Source organism: Dama dama, chromosome 15, assembly GCF_033118175.1.
Source record: "Dama dama isolate Ldn47 chromosome 15, ASM3311817v1, whole genome shotgun sequence".
Classification (NCBI taxonomy): Eukaryota; Metazoa; Chordata; class Mammalia; order Artiodactyla; family Cervidae; genus Dama; species Dama dama.
The window spans coordinates 31,838,405-31,860,972 of record NC_083695.1 but is presented as its reverse complement, the minus strand read 5'-3'; the positions used below and the strand labels follow the sequence as shown (position 1 = coordinate 31,860,972).

Below are 22,568 nucleotides of genomic sequence, written 5' to 3'. Positions count from 1 at the left end.
CAGATGACACCACCCTTATGGCAGAAAGTGAAGAGGAACTAAAAAGCCTCTTGATGAAAGTGAAAGAGGAGAGTGAAAAAGCTGGCCTAAAGCTCAACATTCAGAAAACTAAGATCATGGCATCTGGTCCCATCACTTCATGTCAAATAGATGGGGAAACAGTGGAAACAGTGACAGACTTTATTTTTTGGGGCTCCAAAATCACTGCAGATGGTGACTGCAGCCATGAAATTAAAAGACACTTGCTCCTTGGAAGGAAAGTTATGACCAACCTAGAGAGCATATTAAAAAGCAGAGACATTACTTTGCCAACAAAGGTCCAGGCTAGTCAAGGCTATGGTTTTTTCAATGGTCATGTATGGATGTGAGAGTCAGACTGTGAAGAAAGCTGAGTGCCGAAAAATTGATGCTTTTGAACTGTGGTGTTGGAGAAGACTCTTGAGAGTCCCTTGGACTGCAAGGAGATCCAACCAGTCCATCCTAAATGAGATCAGTCCTGGGTGTTCATTGGAAGGACCGATGCTGAAGCTGAAACGCCAATACTTCGGCTATCTCATGCGAAGAGTTGACTCATTTGAAAAGACCTTGACGCTGGGAGGGATTGGGGGGCAGGAGGAGACGGGGACGACAGAGGATGAGATAGCTGGATGGCATCACTGACTCAATGGACATAAGTTTGAGTAAACTCTGGGAGTTGATGATGGACAGGGAGGCCTGGCGTGCTGCGATTCATGGAGTCGCAAAGAGTTGGACACGAGTGACTGAACTGAACTGAACTTTCACATTAAAGGTGCTGAGTTCAGACAATGAATTATATGGCCATACTACCCTTAACCCATTTTCCTTTAGGAATCTAATTCACAATTCCTACGTATTACCAAGAAACAGAAAGGAGACCTACAAAGAGAAGCCCTTACACCAGGTTGGTTTTTTTTCTTTTTTTAAAGACAGGAAAAATGAATTTAATTAATCTAATTTGTTGTAGTTACTTATTTGGTCAATTATAGCTAATAAAATCCTCTTCTTAGGATTCTACAAATATCCTAAAACTCTAGTGAATCCACACCCTCAGATTTAATATCACAGGAAAAACTCTTAGTTATGCTGAAAAAAAAACAAATTACCTATTTAAAATCTCTACCCATGTCTCTATTCTCATTTTAAAGGTATTTAATGTCAGGGAATGTTTAACAGTAAGATTCCTGTGTGCTGTTTCCTGTCTCTCTTGAGCCCTCTGTTCCTTATCAGTCCCTGTCAGGGGCTAGAAGAACAGGCAAGCCTCTCCCAGGATGGAAATCAAAGAGATGGGATGCTTGCATAGGATTTCCTTCATGAGCTTTTCCATTTGGTGAAAGGGGAACACTCTTTTGTTATGGATCGCCTTTTGGCCTTATGGCCTCTATTGCTCCTTGCTTCCTTGGTAAACTTGTAAAGCCTGGTCTATTCATCTTCATCTAAAGAAGCTACTGGTATATATACTCTTACAGAATTCAATAAAGCACCTTTGCTCCATTAGAGCTTGGGTCCCCGTGGCTTTCTTTCTCTTTCTCTCTATCTCTCTATTTCTGGCTGATTCCCTGGAGCGTAAATGACAGCTGTGTAACCCAGGGAATATTAGCCTCTTTCCTTCTTTCACTTTCTCATCCTCGACTCCGGACCACCAGGTTCTGGTCCATTAAAGGACCCCAACATTTAACAGTGTAGAGAAGCCAGTTGCTTTTTTTAAAAACATTGAAGTATAGTTGACTCACACTTTTATGTTAGTTTCATGTGTACAATATAGTAATTTGATATTTTTATAGATCATAATCCCCAAAGTTATTATAAAATATTGGCCATATTCCTTGTTCTGTACATTACATCCTTGTAATTTACTTATTTTATTCTTAGCAGTTTTCAACCTCTTACTCCCCTTCACCTATTTTGAAAGTGAAAGTCAATCAGTCATGTCCGACTCTTTGCAACCCCATGGACAGTCCATGAAATTCTCCAGGCCAGAATACTGGAGTGGGCAGCCTATCCATTCTTCAGGGGATCTTCCTGACCCAGGAATTGAACCAGGGTCTCCTGAATTGCTTCCCTGGTGGCTCGGGTGGTAAAGCGCCCGCCTTCAATGCGGGAGACCTGGGTTCAATCCATGGGTTGGAAAGATCCCCTGGAGAAGGAAATGGCAACCCACTCCAGTACTCTTGCCTGGAAAATCCCATGGATGGAGGAGCCTGGTAGGCTACAGTCCATGTGGTCACAAAGAGTCGGACATCGACTGAGCGACTTCACTTTCCCTTTTCTCCTGCATTGCAGGCAGATTCTTTACCAACTGAGCTCTGAAGGAAGCACCTATTTTACCCCTCCCCCATACCTCTTTCCTCTGGTAACCACTAGTTTGGTCTTCATATCTATAAGTCTGTTTTGTTTTGCTTAGTGTTTAGATACCACATGTAAGTGAAAACATACAGTATTTGTTTTTCTCTTATTTTTCTAAGCATAATATTCCCCAGGTCCATCCATGACGTTCCAAATGGCAAAATTTCATTCTTTTGTATGGTTGAGTAACATTCCATTGCATACACATGTAGTATGCATACATACTACAAATTCTTTATCAATGGCCAGTACTTTTTATTACAATTGAGGATACTATTTGCCAAATTTTAAGGAAGCTAAAGGACTCCAATATGTTGTATCTCCAGATGGAAAGTTTACCTCTGTTTCTTTATCGTGATATCATTCATTATCAAAGAAAAACCAGGTTTCAAATTACAATTATTTCTTGAGACTATAACAAACATGGACTATTAAGTATATCTTTCTTTTAAAATCTATCCAAAGCAATGAACCTACTTCCTCTGGGAATGAACTACCCAGACTCCTTATACCTCCTTGTCATCCACCCTTTGGACAGCTCACTGGATAGGAAAAGGTTAATATTTGCTATCATTCTTTGGTAACAAATCTGATGGGATAAAGAGAATAAGACAACAGACATACACTGTTTTACAACTGCTATTAGTCACATGATCATTGAGCTGTGTGGTAAGATTTTGTGGACTGAGTACCCCCAATAACTCAATTTTTTTCACCTGCTTCTTTTTACCTTTTCTAATGTGGCTACTAAGAAGTTTTAAATTACATACATGCTGCATCATATTTCTATTGAACAGACCTATAATAGACTGTTTTGATGTGTTTCCATAATAGTTTTCAAAATAACAATAGCAGGCATATTACTGAGATAGTTGTAAAGTCTTTGCAGGGGCACAGAAAGTTCCTAAGCAACAAAATTATCTGTAACAAGAACAGTCCTTGTTACTCTACAATAACAAGCAGTACACTCTTCTTAAAAGATTTCTAAAAGAATTTCTTAAAAGACTTCTAAAATGAAAACCAGAGCAAAACTTATAATATTTCTTAATGTAATACTCCTCACTTTTTTTTCTTTTGGTTTTTCTTTCCTTCTTTTTAAAAATTGCTCGTTCAAGGAATATTCTTAACTATTTGTTGAGGCACTGTGCAATCTCTGAAATATATCAAAGCAACCAACCATAGATTTAAGACCACAATAAGCTTGGGAAATCTACCTCCATAGCAGAGCGCAATGCCAGATGAGGAAACAAAACCTGGGCCATGTATATAGACTAAATACAGCATATAGGAGGCAACATGAATTCAAACAAAAATAAGCTCAAACTATTACCCCAAAACACTTTGTTCTGTATCTGCTCCCCAACTTTTCTTTTTTTTTTTTTTTTAGTTTATATTTTTACCTAATTTTGGTCACATCTCCAGATGTAGGCTGAAAAGGCCTAAACAGTTTCATTATTGGGTTCAGAATTCCCTTTATAGTTTCAAATTTCAAATAATTTCATGCTTCATAACCTACAATGAGGTGTTTACCAAACTTCTAAATAAATGATAAAAAAAAAAAATTAGGCCCCGCCCAATCCCCTATATACTGACAAGTCTTGATATCTCAGAGTTGGTATTACAAGAACAAAATAAATTCTTTCTCCTGTATCCTGGCTTACCTTACATAGTAGCAATTATACCAAACTGGTATTAATTTCAGATGGCTCCTGACATTACAGTTATAAATATAGCATAAAAATCTCCAAAGTTGCTAGCATAATCTCTGTTTGGAGGCAATTTAAGATACTTCAAACACTGAATCTTATTACATATCCTAGAATAAATAGGAGACCTAAAAATAATGGACTTTAGACTTATAGGACAGAGCTTCAATAAATATAATTCAAAATGATACATCTCTCTAGAGAAAGATTTATCCAATTTAAAAGGGAAGTAATATTTATACAGATATCAGGACACTTATGTCTCTTTGACACTTAAATTTAACTAAAAATCTACTGTAGAAAACGTTTGTTTTTTTTTTAAACAACCACAAAAAATTGGATTCTCCAGATATGTGATGTAACTTGGAGCTTCTGCTCAAGTATTTTTTTCTTTAAAGTCTGGCCATATTCAAGCATTTTATGGAGGCTTCTTCTGATTTTTGAAAATCACTATAGCTATGCTAGTGTATAGTTGACTATTATAGCCAACGGTTACACCATTAGGTTCCATGCCCTACTAGCACACAGAAGGTGCTCGATAAACATTTGCTGAGAAATAACTAGGAAGATGGAAATAAGACTGCACACTAGTATCAGATGCAAAGAAAAACCAGATGCAAGGAAACAAAATACAGGTAGAACTAGGTGGGATGCCCTTCCACTAAAAACATTAAAAATAGCTATCAGCATGGAATGATGAAAAAGTTTTGTAGATAGATAGTGGTGATAGTTCACGACAATGTCAATGTATTTAATGTCACTGAATTGTACACTTAAATATTATTAAAACGGTAAATTTTATATATATATTGTGCATGTGTGCGTGCTTAGTCATGTTCAACTCTTTGCAACCCCCAAGGACTGCAGTCTGCCAGGCTCCTCTGTCCATGGAATTTTCCAGGCAAAAATACTAGAGAGGGTTGCCATTTCTTCCTCCAGGGGATCTTCTCTACGAGGAACGAGGGACGGAACCCGAGTCTCCTGCAGCTCCTGCACTGGAAGGCACCTGGAAATTATGTACATTGTACCACAGCTTAAAAAAAATTTAATAGCTACTCAGCCAAGTGTGACTATAGACTTTCATAAGAAAATACTGAGACTATGGTGAGAAATTCTGGGCATGTAAAATATTATGGTATATGGTACAGTTAAAAAAATAAAAAACCTTAAGGATACTATTTTACAAAATATCTGTGTTTGCTAAGTTCTTGTGACAAAAAGTACAGTTACTATGGTAACTGTGTATAAAATACTAAATAACATTTGTTCTATGGGAAGAAAAACTAAGTATACCTCTAGGTAAACAGAATTTGAGTCTTTAGATATAAACCTGCTTGCTTAGAAAACTGAATTAAACTGTTTTAAGTTGTCCATAAGCTCTTCAATTTTATATATTTTTAACTCATGTAGACTAACCACAAAAATTATTTTATAATATTAACATGAAATACTTATTTGCAGATCTTGTTGTTTCGTTGCTATGTGGCATCCAACTCTTTTGCGACCCCATAGACTATAGCCCACCAGGCTCCTCTGTCCATGGGATTACCCGGCAAGAATACTAGAGTGGGTTGCCATTTCCTTCTCTAGGGAATGATCTTCCCCACCCAGGAAATGAGCTTGCATCTCCTGCTTGGCAGGTGGATTCTCTTCCGTTGAGTCACCAGGGAAGCCCGCAGATCTTATTACGCAAATCCAAAAGAGGGGCAAGTCACTTTAAGGAGAGAAAACTTATAAACCAAATACCCAGTGGCTAAAAGATAACATGAAATTTCAACTAGTGATCTGGGGACTATTTGTTGACCCAGAGGTCTATCTGAACATTCTTCCAATACTCTCCAATAAAACTCAGGCCTTGCAGAAAGAAATCTGCACTGTAGCTCAAAGGAATCTGGTATGAACCAGATGTTTTTAAGAAAAAGAGGGGGCCTGGGATTTTTGAACCACCACCAGCCTTGCAGTTTCATTTCACTTTCTGTCTCAAAGTTGTGACCAGTCAGCCAAAAATTCTAGTATCTTCTCCTCCTCACCAAATCCTTCTGGATTTAAGGAACTAGTTGGCAAAATGAAATCAGTCCACTGATCAAGTCTGCGCTTGGTCTGTCACTAAGTAGGAACATCATGTTAATGCTAATGTTAACCATACAAAAATAAAGACAGACAAAACAACAACAGCAAAAAAATGCTTCTTTAGATCTAGGATGGGAGGAATAAAGTCATAAGATAGTCATTACATAATACAAAGAAAAATTTATATAGAAATACTTTCTACATTAAGGGTGGGTTTATTAATAAAAGAAATTGGGCTAAAACAAATTTCAAATGGGCTTCCCTGGTGGCTCAGTGGTAAAGAATCCTCTTGCCAATGCAGGAGATGCAGGTTTGATTCCTGGATCAGTAAGATTCCCTGGAGAAGGAAATGGAAACCCACTCCAGTTTTTCTTGCCTGGAATATCCAATGGACAGAGAAGCCTTGGCTACAAGCCATGGGGTCACAAAAACTCAAACATGACTTGGTGGCTAAACAACAATTTTCAAAAGACAATAAAAACAAACAAACAAAAAATACATATATAAGACTGTCAAAGGAAAGATGAGAAAAAGGTGAATTATAGCATTACCAACAAAAAACAAATGACTGGAAAGAGCCACAGAGTTTAATCATATTACAGAACAACATGTTGGCTTAGCTTCTCAGATTCAGCTTCCATCACGCACCAACAGAACGTCAAGTATAGGTAAAGCTACTATATAGAACAAGGGTTATTTTCAAGTATAACCAGTTGTCTTAGATTCTGTCATGGATATTCCAAATCTTTCATGATTTCTTCACAACTACTCTTCCAATAAGAGCATCCTCCTTTCTAGGTGATAATATGAAATCAATCTCTTTTGTTAAAGTTTCTTTCATCTGCCTCTAAATTCATAAACCAATATATCATACAACTTATACTGCAAGCTTCCAGAAGCAGAATTATGACTTACATAGCACCTTAAAGGAACAACTGAACCAAGAACTTCCAGATGTTCAAGCTGGATTTAGAAAAGGCAGAGGAACCAGAGATCAAATTGCCAACATCCGTTGGATCATCAAAAAAGCCAGAGAATTCCAGAAAAACATCTACTTCTGCTTCACTGACTATGCTAAAGCCCTTGACTGTGTGGATCACAACAAACTGGGAAATTCTTAAAGAGACTGGGATACCAGACCACCTTACCTGCCTCCTGAGGTAACTATATGCAGGTCAAAAAGCAACAGATAGAACCAGACATGAAACAAGAGACTGGTTCCAAACTGGGAAAGGAGTACATCAAGGCTGTATATTGTCACCCTGCTTATTTAATTTACATGGGGAGTACATCAGGCAAAATGCCAGGCTGGATGAAGCACAAACTAGAATCAAGATTGGAAGAAATACCAATAACCTCAGATATGCAGATGACACCACCTTAAGGCAGAAAGCAAAGAAGAACTAAAGAGCCACTTGATGAAAGTGAAAAGAGGAGAGTGAAAAAGCTGGCTTAAACTCAACATTCAAAAAATGAAGATCATGGCATCTGGTTCCATCACTTCATGGCAAATAGATGGGGAAACAACAGAAACAGTGACAGACTTTAATTTTGGGGGGGGCTCCAAAATCACCGCAGATAGTGACTGCAGCCATGAAATTAAAAGACACTTGCTCCTTGGAAGAAAAGCTAGGACAAACCTAGACAGCGTATTAAAAAGCAGAGGCACTACACTTTGCTGACAAAGGTCCGTATAGTCAAAGCTATGGTTTTGCCAGTAGTCATGTATGAATGAGAGAGTTGGACCATAAACAAGGCTGAGCACCGGAGAATTGACGCTTTTGAACTGTGGTGTAGGAGAAGACTCTTTTTTTTCTTTTGAATCAAGTACTTTTTTTTTCATTTATTTTTATTAGTTGGAGGCTAATTACTTTACAATATTGTAGTGGTTTTTGTCATACATTGACATGAATCAGCCATGGATTTACATGTATTCCCCATCCCGATCCCCCCTCCCACCTCCCTCTCCACCTCTTGAGGGCCCCTGGGACAGCAAGGAGATCAAATCAATCAATCCTAAAAGAAATCAACCCTGAATATTCACTGGAAGGACTGATGCTGAAGCTGAAACTCCAATACCTTGAATACCTGATGCAAAGAGCTAACTCATTAGAAAAGACCCTGATGCTGGGAAAGACTGAAGGCAGGAGGAGAAGGGGACGACAGAGGATGAGATGGTTGGATGGCATCACCAACTCGATGGACATGAGTTTGAGCAAGCTCTGGGAGATGGTGAAAGACAGCGAAGCCTGGAGTGCTGCAGTCCATGGGGTCACAAAGAGTCGGAAACGATTGAGCAGCTGAACCACAGCATCAAAGGAAGAAGTACAGAAAGAGAAAAGCTTCCAATGATGAAACAGTGCCTGATACACAGAAGATACTAAGTATAAATACTTCTGAGTGAATAAAGGAATACACTGTAGCACAGTTTACCATCTTCCCCTCATAAAGATGTTTATATTAAAGGGGATTAAGAAACATTTCTCCAGATAGCTAATCTCCAGGCAAGACCATTAAACATAATGTGGTGACCAAGTGGCTCATTCTCATATTCACACTCTCTCCTACCACCCCGATTCCCCACCCTCAACACCCACCCTCCAGCCACTCAAACACACTCATACATACATATACATCTAACACCAAAGCCAAATATAAAGAATTTGTTTCTTCCCTTTCTCTGACTTCCTGACTTGAATAAAATCTCCAGTAAGGGAGATACAGTTTTGTATCCCTTAAAAATCAGCTCAGGAATTGTCCAAAGAGCAAGCAGCCATTCTAACCCTGTCTTCAGAGAACGACCTTTCCTAACCCAGGTTCTCTGGTGCTTTCTATCTGCTCCAATAGGTAAAGTCACTCCCTAAAAATTATTCACAGCCCTGGCATGGCCAACAGATTCTTTATAATTAATGGCTCTTTGTTATTAGGCATACCCATATATGTGGAAGTTGTTGGGCAAGACGTTTGTATGTCCTATATGAACCCTGTGTCCATATGAACCACTGTGTCCTATATGAACCCTACTAGCTAGTTTTCACACAGTGACTTCAGTTAATGAATAGGCAAGCACTCAATGTACACATGAAAATGATGGCTATTAATTTATAAATAAAACAGTGACCAGTGGTGACCAGTAGGTTGTGACTATAAGAGTTTCATTTCTTATAAAAGTGTTCATTTCTGAGCACTATTTACTTATTAAAAGGCCTAGAAGTCTAAAAGGTGGCTGAAATGTATAAAAACATGCTAAAAACCTCTAAGGAAAAATGGTAATGCAACAGAGTATAAATTAAATTGCAAGTCTGAAGAAACCCCTATGACAACAAAGATGGACAGAGTACACAGAAAAAAACAGAAACAAGCAGAAACAAGAAGATTAATCAAACACGCTTTTAGATACAAATAATCTACAAACCGCAGTCAATTTGGAAGCATGACACAGGAAATGTCAACAGTGGTGACCACTGACCACAGGGAACATGGACAATCTTCTCACAGTACAGATGCCTTTCATTCCATCTGGTACAAAAATACCTTCACTTTCAAAAGACTATTTCTAGATGTTTATATTTTGCAGTGAATGGCTATAAATTACAGGGACATTTTTTATGTAATTTGTTTATGCCTTTTGAAACCTATAGGGCATCCCCAGTGGCTCAGCAGTAAACAATCTGCCCGCAATGCAGGGGACATAGGTTCAGTCTCTGGGTCGAGAAGATCCCCTAGAGGAGGAGATGGCAACCCACTCCAGTTTTCTTGCCTGGAAAATCCCATGGACAGACAAGTCTGGGGTTGCAAAAGAGTCAGACACAACTTAGTAGTTAATCAACAACACAACATTGAAACCTATATTCAGTTATGACCAGTTACATGCTTGATTATTAAACTCATTAACTGTTGTATTTGAGGTTGGGGGGGGGGGAGGTAGTTAATTGTGTATATAATTAAACATATGAATACATGCATTATTTTATTAACAACTACTGAAATATGCTGGAACAGTCCACATTATGCCAAACATAACCAGAAACTATTTTACACATCTACTAAGTCTTTGCCTATCTAATTTAAAAACTCTTCTCTCTCAGAACCATGCTCTCATCTCCCCACTGCCACAACCAGATTAAAGTATCTGTCCTGACAAATAGTTCATGAAGAGAGATGACCTCACCTAAGAGCAACACACTGGCTGTCCAGGCAAAGGAGCAAATGACTCACAGGACCTGCTGGCTTGGACTCACCCTTGTACTACATCAGCTTTTATGACCTCGTTGCAATCAAAGGCAGAAATCAAGAAAACAAATAATACATACGATATGCATACAGAAAGGAGTCAGAGGTCAGAGAGAAATGCAGAACTAAAAAATCATAATTCCGAAGCTTGGTGGTTCCAGAAATTCTAAGACGACCAATGAATAAGTAGTTTTATTTAGGGAAAATCATTCCTAAAAGTTATTTCAACACATTTCACTGTTATGATTAGCCATGAACTATGGAATTTGCTATTTTGAGGTAACAGAAGAAAAAGCTTCACACCAGAAGGGAAGAAATCATGAGAGAGAGCACACTTTTCCAGCTGGCTATAGAATAGTAAGCAAGAGAGCTATTATTAATTAAAATACAACAAGGAGAAAAAAACACTGACAGATTCAAAGCAAAATAACAATAAAAAAATTTTTTTCCACTTGGTTAACTTCATATACTAAGCCTAGCCTACTAAGAACAAAGAGGCTAAATAACCACACACTGCTGCCTCCCCCGCCCCAGCCCCCACCAAGCTCTAAGTTGCAAAAAGTCAGACTACAGGAGCAGAAGAAGTCAGCTTTCTTTAAAATGGAAATTTTCCCTCTCTTTCATAAACAGAGCAGCCTGAAGGAACTGCAGCAAGGAAGGCTATTAACATGCTAAATTTGCCTACAACTGAAATTCACACCTTTTAGCTAGAATTCAAAGAAAATAGGCATATATATAGTCTGACTTTATCACCTTTCCAATTCCCAACACTACAGATTTTTAAAAACCCTACTTGGAAAAAAACAACTGTACTTGACACAATATAATTTAACAAGATTCAAATTATGCTAAGCATAATTTCAAGTGTTATTTTTAAAGTATATAAAACGGAATGGTCTATCTCAAATCTGAGTATGGACTTCAATGTATACTCATTCTAGCCTTTTCTTTTACAGCAACAAGTCACTAGTAGTCAAAAAAATTTTAAGGAAAGTTACTCCTAGACACGCCAATTTACAGTTCCAACTTCAGTAACCTAACAAAATTTCCTGTGCCTCAACTATGAGCAGCCTATCACAGTGGCACGACATTCAAGCCTAAGTATTTACACTAAGAGCAGATATTACCTGTCTTCCAATACATATCCAAAAATGCTTTTGGCTCTAGCTGAACATAATAATGAGGGGGCATTCTATCTAACAACAGTATAAATTACTGGGGCCTTGAATAAAGAGCTGGAGCCTTGAAGAACGAACAACATTTTGATGGGTAGAAACGTTCAGAAGGATCATCAACATAAAAAGAGGCCATGAACAAAGAGAGAACCACAAGGCATGTCTCAGGAATCTAGCACAGCAAAAGTCTAGGTTCCTAAAGGGAGAGAAGGCAAAAGATGAACCTGGAAGATCACACTTGGTTCAAACCATGAAAAGACTTTTAATACCAAAGTTCACAAATTTTAAGCTTTACTCTCCAGGTAACAGGCAAAAGAGTTTAAGCAGAAGGGTGACTATTAAAAACTGTGTAGCAAACACAGAACTTCCACAGATAAGAAATTACAAGTTCCGTATAACATTTCCTTATGTCCTTATGGTATGTTATTTATAACCCTGAACTACTGAAATATGAAGCTAGGATGTCAACACTCTGGCTATCAGTACTCAACATTTCCTTTTTCAAGACAAATTAAAAATCCACATTTCCTTGCTTAGGATAAACTTTCTAGAAAGGCTTTGCCTTTTTGTCCCATTTCACCTAAAACAAACAGCACAAACCAGAGGAAAAAGTAGAGTCTTTTCTAAAGTCTGCTCAGTCTGAAAGCTAAATCTGGCACATGGGTACACACTACTTTGTTACTATATATGACTGGTGCTATTCCCTACTCCATGAGGCTATTTTTGATTCGTTGTACATACAACTAAAGGAGGGATGAATGAGAAGAATTTTTCAGTGCCCCAGGGTACTTACTTATAAAACTTTACTCCTTTCCTCCCCTCTATCTTCCTCAGAAAAACTTTTTGATTACTATAATTATATGCTTTATTCCATTAACAGAGTCAGAAAGCTTTCCAGTGGTTTTATTTATAACAGACTATAACTCTGTCCCCAGTTCTAGCCTAAAGCTTTCTCATTCTTTTAAATTATTACAGGATTTCTCCAGCTGCACTAACTCCCAGAGGCCTACAAGTCCTCACAATTACTAAAGCAGCAAGCAGCAGATTATAGGTACTACTGTACCTACAGATAACCCCCATCTATACCACTGCTTATACCTACTCCCATGCCAACTTACAAGTAGGAGAACGATAAGGAATTGTTAGGGATATAATCAACAGCTTGCTGCACCTGAAGCCTATGTCCAGGGACTGCCCACTTTTAAAATTCAGGTAAAAAGATAAGAACCAGAAAAGAGGAAAACACCAACAAGTTTCCTCCATGGAATTCACAAAGGGTTGCTTCCCTTATCCTCTCAAGTTTTAAATTATGAAATCTTTTACAATTAGATTGTGTGCTATATGAGGTCTGGGGCCAAGGCTTAGCAATGTGGGTCTTTTACATGGAAGGTACAGAATAAGTTGGTTTTTTCTTAAATAAGTATTTTTCTTGAATATGTATTTCTCACATTGAGGTTTCTACTCATCCATTTTACCACTTTTGTTTCTATCCTGCTCTAACAGAAAGTTCCTACTGTTAACATTAGTCATCAGCCTTCTTTGTTTTCTTACTTTTAAGACAGTTACTCTTTAACATCTCTGAGAATCAAATCATGACTGGAAAGTTGGACTTTTCACTACTGTGGGTAACAACGGAAGAATTCCTGAATTTTGGAAAAAGCAAGTTATTTTCAAGAAAAATGTTTGTGGCCATTTAGAGTGTAAGCCACAAATCAAACATCCTGTATGCTTCAGTAACATGACTAAGAAGCTTTACATAACAACACAGTGAATTATTAGCAAATTCTTATAGAAACTTTTCATAAACATTGAAAGCAACCAGTCTGTGAAAGCACTATGATCAAACGCTAACAGAACCATTTCTTCCTATACTATGGTTTCTAACACCAAACAACATGTTGACATCTTTCAATAATATCCAAGATAATCTACCACTTAATTGCTAAATTCTTGGCCTAAAAATCATCAAAAGGGTACTGTTAGGCTAAGGCAAAGGAAGTATGGTAATAAATCTCTCTCCTGACAAATGTTACAGATTTTTTAAGTACTTGAGAGAACAGCAGCATTTAAAACATTAAAATCCAAAGCTAAAATTTATTAAGATAATAATGGGGGGGGGGGTGGCTCAGAGTTTTTGTTTACAACTTATTTATTAAGGCAGCTTAGCAACATTTCTCCCAAAACATCTCCAGGAGGCAAATATTGGTCATAATCCTTCTCTCCCAACAAGCAAAAAGGGTTGGTCCTTGGTCTCCAAGGGATAAAACAGAACCATTTGAGAGAAAACAAAACACGTCTGGATTACAAGGAAATATTTTCCTAAGAGAATGCAACAATTTTTTCCCCTCGCACTTCCTTTTAGAACTAACATTCTCTACAAGTACAGGGGTACTAGGCAGCAGAGTCAGTGGGGGAGAAAATGAATCACAGAAATTAGTCAAAATCTTACTATTTAGTTATCTAATAATCCAGACCTGAGGCTGGAGGTAAATCTGAGCATGCAGAACGATCTGCCAAAGCCCAACCAACTTTCACTGTCACCATACAGAGAACCACTGAAAGGAACAAAGGCAAGCATTAAGCAAAGCACTCTCCCAAAGGTATAAAAAATCATGTACCTAATCTCCAAGTGAACACACACCTCTCAATACAAGCAAAGAATTTTGAACACTAAAAATGCTTATATTAATTTACTATATTTTCTATTTCAAAAAATTAAAGTATTGTGTTGATTTATAAAACAAGAACATTTATGACTTTTCCTGCTTTTTAAAAAATGGAGTAATACACACTAATTGTAAAAACTAAAATTAAATACAGAAATACATAACATGGAAAGTAACAGTCCCCTGCAACTCATCCTCCAGAGACAACAATTATTAAAAGTTTAAACTCCAGGATCTTACAATGTTCTATAATTACAAAATCTCAAGGTTGAGGATCCACAAAGGTAGTATGTATGATGGAGCACCTTCTTCACTCCCAACTAGAGATACTAAAATATTTTACAATGTCCCTGGCCAGTATTCAGTCAGCCTCTGCTTGAACAAATCTTTTGACAATACCTGACTACTTCCCAAAGCATTTCATACTGGCTTTTATTCTAATACTGAGTGACTACTACCTTTCTGTCAGATCATTCTGGCTTCTCCCTTGAATACATCTCTGTTGTTAAAAGTGCATCCATAAAATAAGGTACCCAGAAATGAACATAATACTCTGGAACAATCATACTCCTTATTCTGGACTTTGCTTCTTTTAACAGAGCTCAAATCACACTATGGACTCATACTGAACTTTCTGTTTAAAGAAACCCCCTCGGGTATTTTTCATGTTATCTGCTGTTAAACCACATCACATCTAGCTAAAATAACACTTATTTTTGGAATCATATGTGAATTTTACACTTACTGATGTTTAATGCATCTTGATCATTTAGTCTATCCTTTCAGTCTAATTATTTTCAATCTCTATTTTGAAAAACAACACATTTTCTATACAACTTATTGCCAGCTATATGGATTTGCAAGCAAGTCATCAGTTGTTCATCCATGCTATTAATAAAAATGCTGAAGACTAAAATACTATTCAGCTATAAAAAAAGGACTAAAATCCTGATTCATGCTACAACATGGATGGACATGGACCCTGAGAACATTATGCTTAATGAAATAAGCCAGACACAGAAAGAAAAACATTGTATGTTACACTTATATGAGGTACCTAGAATGGGCAAATTCATACAGACAGAAAGAAAAGTAGAGTTTACTAGGGGCTTAGGGGAAGGGAAAATTATCATTTAATTGGTAGAGTATTCGGAGGGATGATGAAAAAGTTTTAGGTATAGTGATAATGTATTTCATGTTTCTGAATTGTACACTTAGTGATTAAAATAAATACTATATTATATATATTTTACCAGATAAAGAAAAAAAGAATGAACCACTGATAAGCGCTGAGTGGGGGAAAAAAGCCCATTTCAAAAGGTTACATACTGCATGAGTCCACTTATATAACATTCCTGAAATGACCAACCTAGAGAAAAGGATTACAGAATAGTTGTTGCCAGGTGTTAGGGAATAGGGAGAGAAAGATGGGTAGGATTTTAAAAGGAGAGAAAGGATCCTTATGGTGATGGAATTGTTTTGTATCTTGACTGTAATGGTGGATACAGAAGCCTACACATGTAATAAAATTCCATAGAACTAATGCACACACACAGAGATGAGTAAAACTAAAATAGAAAATCTAATAAAATCTTAGGACTGTATTGATATTACCATCCTGGCTGGGACACAGTACTACAGTTTTTGCAAAATGTTATCATTAGGGGGAACTGGCTAAACAGCAAGCTGGCTCTCACTGCAATATTTCTTACAATTGCATGTGAACCTATCATTACCTCAAAATTAAAAGTTTAATTTGAAAAAATAAGTAAATTTTAAAATGCTGAACAGGAGATGACAAGGCAGAGTGTCTGCCTCTGTAGCCATGTTCCTGCTGTCTGCTGTTATCATGGTCAGTACCACTAGACCATTCCACCATTAGAGATAAGCATTTATAATTTTTTAAAGTCATTTTTTAATCATCTATTCTAGAATCCTGCCTGTGTCACTAATTTCTCTTTGGTCTGCAAATCTACTTTCTTCTCTTTTTCAGAAGACCCATCTTCAATTTTCCAGTATTTCTCTCATTTTCTAAGATTTCTGAAAGACCACAGATAATTTCATGTGTAAGTTCTGACTACCATGTAGCTATTTTTCCCCCCACCCCGGGATAACGTTATGCTCTACTGATACGATCTTCACTATTCCCAGATGGGCTCTCCTTTATTCATGTCATTTTCATCCTTCAAGTCAAAAGAGGTTCTTTATCTGAAATGTAAGAGATAAGAAATTGTGTTTTCACTGTCATTTGTTTAACATTATTAAATATAAATAGCAATTTTATTCTTACTTTTTCCTATTATTCCACAGTTTAAAAAATGTTTTTGTTGTTTTCATTTCTTTAGAAGTATCCTCTTATTTGAGCTCATTCTGTAATACTCTAAAGTCACTCTTGATTGTATATGCTCCCCACTGGTCTTTTGTAAAGGTCTGTTTTAAACTGAGTCAAGCAAGAAATTTTTATCTTGTAGTATGCATGAATCTTTAAAGAATCCTCTTCTAATCCTCTTAAAATTTCCAACTAGCATTGCTACTACTTACTTTTGAGAGATTTTTCTTTCCTTCTACCATATTCCCATTTTTAAGCCTCTGTTCACAGATTCCTATTTTTGAGTTTTGTAAATGTAACTTTCAAAATAATTTTCCAAGTTTTCTTCAACAAGTATATTTTACCATTATATTAAAAAGTTAATTTTTTTGGTTGGTGGTGCCTGTCTCATATCAGTAAGGGACAAAACAATTCCTTGTTTATCCCAGCTTGGCTTTTGCTCTGTGCCCATGCCTGGTTCATGCCCTGGACACATGGAAAAAAAAAAAAAAAGTTAATTTCTTTAATTAATTAATTTTAATTGGAGGTTAATTACTTTATAATATTGTGCTCGTTTTTGCCATAAATTAACATGAATCAGCCACAGGCGGACATGTGTCCCCCGAACCCCCTCCCACCTCCCTCACGATCCCATCCCTCTGGATTGTCCCAGTGCACCAGCTCTGAGTGCCCTGTTTCACGCATCGAACTTGGATTGGTCATCTATTTCACATACGGTAATAATATAAATGTTTCAATACTATTCTCTCAAATCCCACCCTCGCCTTCTCCCATAGAGTCCAAAAGTCTGTTCTTTTATATCTGTGTCTCTTTTCCTGTCTTGCATATAGGGTCATCATTACCATCTTTCTAAATTCCATATATATGCGTTAATATACTGTATTGATGTTTTTCTTTCTGACTTCACTCTGTATAATAGGCTCCAGTTTCATCCACCTCATTAGAACTGACTCAAATGCGTTCTTTTTAATAGCTGAGTAATATTCCATTGTGTATATGTACCACAGCTTTCTTATCCATTCATCTGCTAATGGACATCTAGGTTGCTTCTATGTCCTAACTGTTGTAAACAGTGCTGCAATGAACACTGGGGTACACATTTCTCTTTCAGTTCTGGTTTCCTCAGTGTATATGCCCAGCAGTGGGATTGCTGGGTCATGTGGCAGTTCTATTTCCAGTTTTTTAAGAAATCTCCACGCTGTTCTCCATAGTGGCTGTACTAGTTTGCATTCCCACCAACAGTGTAAGAGGGTTCCCTTTTCTCCACACTCTCTCCAGCATTTATTGCTTGTAGACTTTTTGATGGCAGCCATTCTGACTGGCATGAAATGGTACCTCATTGTGGTTTTGATTTGCATTTCTCTGATAATGAGTGATGGTGAGCATCTAAAAAGTTAATTTTTAAAAGATAAAAGTACACCCAGATTTGCTTTGTCTACCTTCTGTGAAATTAAATTATCAGAAAGTCTTGTCAAGATTTCACTAAATAAGACTAAGACTATCTAAATCGAAACATAAAATATAGCAGGTACCATCAATTGAGCACTAGCTTATATACTTGTACATTTGTCGCCTCACTTTATCTTACAACAATCTTACCAGGTAGACTTTATCCATCACATTTTATAGATGAGAAGACCAGTGTTTACAGAGATTAATGTGGCTTGTCCAAAGTCAACCAAGGAGAAAATGGTAGATTTCTGAAACCCAGTCTGGCACCAAAGTCTGTGTAAGCTCTCTCCACCTTTCTCTCAGCAGTCCTTACAAATATTCTATTTGTTTATTTTTTCTCTTTTAATATTAATCAGGCATAAGAGCTCTTACTGAAAGATTACACTCATTAAACTCACTAAATGCAGAGGAAAAAAAATCAAAAGAGCCGTTTTGTTCTCATGGATGCTCTCTCCTGTAATTTAATCAAGCTAAGAATATACTTAATAAGCCTCCATTTGCCACTACAAAAGATGACACACATGATAGCTATGTAAATCATGCTAATGGTCCAGTTAAACCAGTTATGAATTCTTTGAATACCCAAATTCCTTTTGGGGGAGAGTTAAAAAACTAAATATAAAATCTTCACGTTACATACAAAACCTTGCAATACCACGTACAAGTTATTCTTGATGAGTGAATGTGCTGGAGGAGTATGCCAGAAACCCAACAGCATTTGTTTGACACATGTAGCAGCAGTCATGACTTCCTTGCTCAATGAGATTCCCAAAGGAATTAATTGGATTTAATTCAGTTCACCAGATCCTATCACATTTTATCAAAATTAATAGTGCTTTTATAAATTCTTCCATTCATCTATCCGTACATCAACAATCTCCATTTCACGTTTTAAAAAACATGACTTACTCTTTTTATGACCAACGCTTTAAAAAACTGAAAGATACTGAAAAGGACACATGACTGCCTTCTTTGAAAAAAGATTCTCTGAGTTGTCAGTTTGAAAAATGAATGGATGATAGATTCATAATGAAGTAAAGTTTTAAAAATGCATCCCTACTCTTAAAACTCAACAAAAGAAAGACAAATAACCCAATGTAAAACTGTGCTAAGGACTGAATAGGCATTTCTCCAAAGAAGATACACAAATGGTTAAGCACATGAAAGTATATTCACCATTAGTTATTAGGGAAATGCAGATCAAAACCACAAAGAGATACCACTTCACACCCACTAGCACAGTTAAAATAAAAAAGACAATAACGAGTGTCAGTAAAGATGCAGAGAAACTAGAGCATTCATAAGCTACTGATGGGATTGTATAAATGGTGCAGCCTCTTTAGAAAACAGTTTGGCAGTTCCTCAAAAAGTTAAACATAAAATTATCCTATGACCCTGCAATTTTACCACTAGATATACACTGAAGGGAAATGAAAACATACATCCACAAAAAACCTGTATGAGAGTGGTCATAGCAGCATTATTCATACTAGTAAAAAAACCCAAACATCATTCAACTAATGAATGGATAAATATGTATTTATATATAAATTTACCCACACAATGAAACACTATGAATTATAATATGCAATAAAAAGTACTAAAGTATGCTTTAACATGGATGAATTTTAAAAACATTGTGTTGGGGCTCCCTTGGTAGTTCAGTGGTAAGGAATTCACCTGCTAACGCAGGAGACATGGGTTTGATCCCGAGCCTGGGAAGACCCATATGCCCTGGATTAAGCAAGCCCGTGAGCCACAACTACTGAGCCTGTGCTCCAGAGCCTAGAGTTGCAACTACTGAGCCCACATGCCACGACTACTGAAGCCGGAGTGCCCCAGAGCCCATGCCCAACAGGAGAAGCCGCCACAAACAGAAGCCCTCGAACTGCCACTAGAGGAGGCCCTGCTTGCTGTAACTAGAGAAAAGCCTGCACCACAATGAAGACTCAGCATAGCCAACAATTAATTAATTTTTTAAAAAACGGTGTTAAGTGAAAGAAATCAGTTACAAAAGCCCATGCATTGTATGACTTCATTTAAGGGAAATGTTCAAATTAGGAAAATCCATAGAAATAATAAAGTAAATTAGTGATTACCAGGGGATGGATATAGAAGGGAATGGTGAGTGATTGCAAATGAATACAGGATTTCTTTCTGTGGTGATGAACATGTTCTGGATTGAATAGTGCAGAACTATGAATATGCTTAAAACCATGGAGCTGTATACTTTAAAAGGGTGAATGCTATGGTAGGTAAATTATATCTCAATAAAGCTGTTTTTTTAAAAACAGATTCCTATCACTTGACACTGAAGTTGAAGACAGCCATGGCCTTCCAACATCCATTCCATTGGTGCTCACTGACAAGATTACCTAGAATAAAAGACTTCAAGTCTGAATGAGGTAGTAATTTTTATTTTCTCACAGGTTGTTCTCTGCAAATCTTTAATTATTAACATTTTGGGCCATTTAAAAATGATTTTTTTTTCCCTTTGAAAAACTCTGAGGAAAAATAAGTATAACCAAACATACCAGCAAGAGAAAATCAGAGCTGTTTTTTGAGCTCAGAAAAAAACGTCTTTAGACATTGCCAAGTATCATCCCTGGTTGAAAACCACTGTTTTAACTATACCTTTTTCATCTTTTTTTAAAAAATGCATTCTTCTAATGGTCATTTCTAAAAATATCTGCTGGTCACATCCTGTAGGTGCTTTCCAGAGAATGCATATGTTTCTGAGTACGACATTCTTATCTTAAACATGCAGAAGGTTTTAACACAGTTTCAATATGAGCTGATAGAATCTCTTTTCCTTGCATGTCCATCCCTAGGTGATTTCTCCAGTACTACTTTTGTGAGCTCACACAAGATAATGCATGTGGAAGTGCATTGTGGGCAATGATAACTGAGGTAATGGCTGATGCCTCAATCAGGGGCTTCCCAGGCAGCTCACTGGTAAAGAATCCACCTGCCAATGCAAGAGAGGCAGGTTCCATCCCTGAGTTAGGAAGATCCCCTGGAGAAGGAAATGGCAACCCACTGCAGTATTCTTGCCTGGGAAATCCCATGGACACAAGAGTCTGGCAGACTACAGTCCATGGGGTCACAAAGAGTCAAACACAACTGAGCTACTGAGCATGCACACACGCTAAATACTAAATATTTCACCTTTTCCCCATTGTGCAGTAGTAGAACAGTTTCTGAATTTGACCCTTGTCTCACTTGTGAGCTTTGATTAGCCTAAGCTAGTAGTTTCGAAACTTCCAGACATGACCTATCAAACTGTCACAAAGTCAGTTTAGTAGATAGACAACAAACTTACACAAGTGTAATACAAAAAGAAACAGTGCATTGTGTGTAGTAAAGATAAATATTATTTCACAGAATGATTGTTAACTTGTCTGTGTATATGTGCATGTACTGAATCTTGATATAAAATGTATTTCTTATTGTGGCTTGTAGTTGATTTCTCTTTAAAAAGTAGTCTAAAAAGCAATTGTCTCTCACTTCATTATATAACGCTATTCATTAACAGGAAAGATCTATCAGTGTTATCTGGGGTTGGGGACTTCTGCTATTCTGAAGCAGTTACTAGAGCTAATGCATTATCAGTATAAAGCACCATTCTCATACATCAAGGTAAGAGGAATAAAGAGGTAATTTCTTTCAAGGCCCACTATGTTGTGGCACTGGAATGAAAACAGGTTTAATCCCAATACTCACTGGCACATAGTCTTTCTAGTATTTATCTTTGCTAAAAACATCATGCTATTCTCCTCCTAAACAGTATATAAATAATTTTAGTCACTCTATGATATCCAACAGCTCATGGGGTTTAACAACACAGAAATATTTTTCTTTTCTCCACATCTATAATTACATCCCTACTCTCAACAGGACATCTCAGGGGAAGAAAAGGGAAGTAACATGAGCATCTTCAAACTTCCATCAAAACAAAACCAAACAAGACCATCTTTTGTAATTTCACACTATACTCCCTCTCACTCAACACACTCCAGCAATATCAGCCATCCTTGTTCCTCAAATTGGCTAAGCTCATCCATCATCTTGTGACCCAACCCCTCATCCTGATCCCAAACCACTGCCTTTTCACTGTTCCCTCTGAAATATTCTTCACCTTATCATTACATGGATTTCTTATCATTAGGTCTCAGCTTAAGTACCTTGACCCTAGAAAGGCCTTCACTTTCAAATCTAAATTAACCCTGCAACTACTCTCCACCATGTCAGAGTCCCCATGGTTTTTAACTACCCAACACCTTTAAACAGCCTTCAGTGTTTAGAGAATTCCTCAAAAATCCTGCCTATCCAAGTCAGAAGTCAGAAATTAACTTTCTCAGCCTTTCCTGCAAATACGAAGCAGGTTTGTGACCTATCTAGTATTTAGAATAGTGCTGCAGATACAAGAGGTATTCAATTAAAAAGAAAGAAAAAAAAATCTCTTTGCTGCTACATAAATGCATAGTACTTGGGAACCAGTTTGAAGAAATTCAAAATATCAGTGCTGTAGGTTTTAAGAGCTAAAAAGGATCAATGTGGATTGGAGAGGTCA

At 37.1% G+C, this 22,568-nt stretch overlaps 1 protein-coding gene and 1 non-coding gene across 2 annotated transcripts in view; one reads left to right on the top strand and one right to left on the bottom strand.

Moving 5' to 3' along the window:
• The window catches only part of MCU (mitochondrial calcium uniporter), a 205,921-nt gene that overhangs the window by 144,342 nt on the left and 39,011 nt on the right, over positions 1-22,568 (bottom strand). The window lies entirely within an intron of this gene.
• On the top strand, positions 16,884-17,020 carry LOC133070908 (small nucleolar RNA SNORA48). The gene has a single exon (XR_009696298.1). It is a non-coding gene; the product is annotated as a small nucleolar RNA SNORA48 (small nucleolar RNA).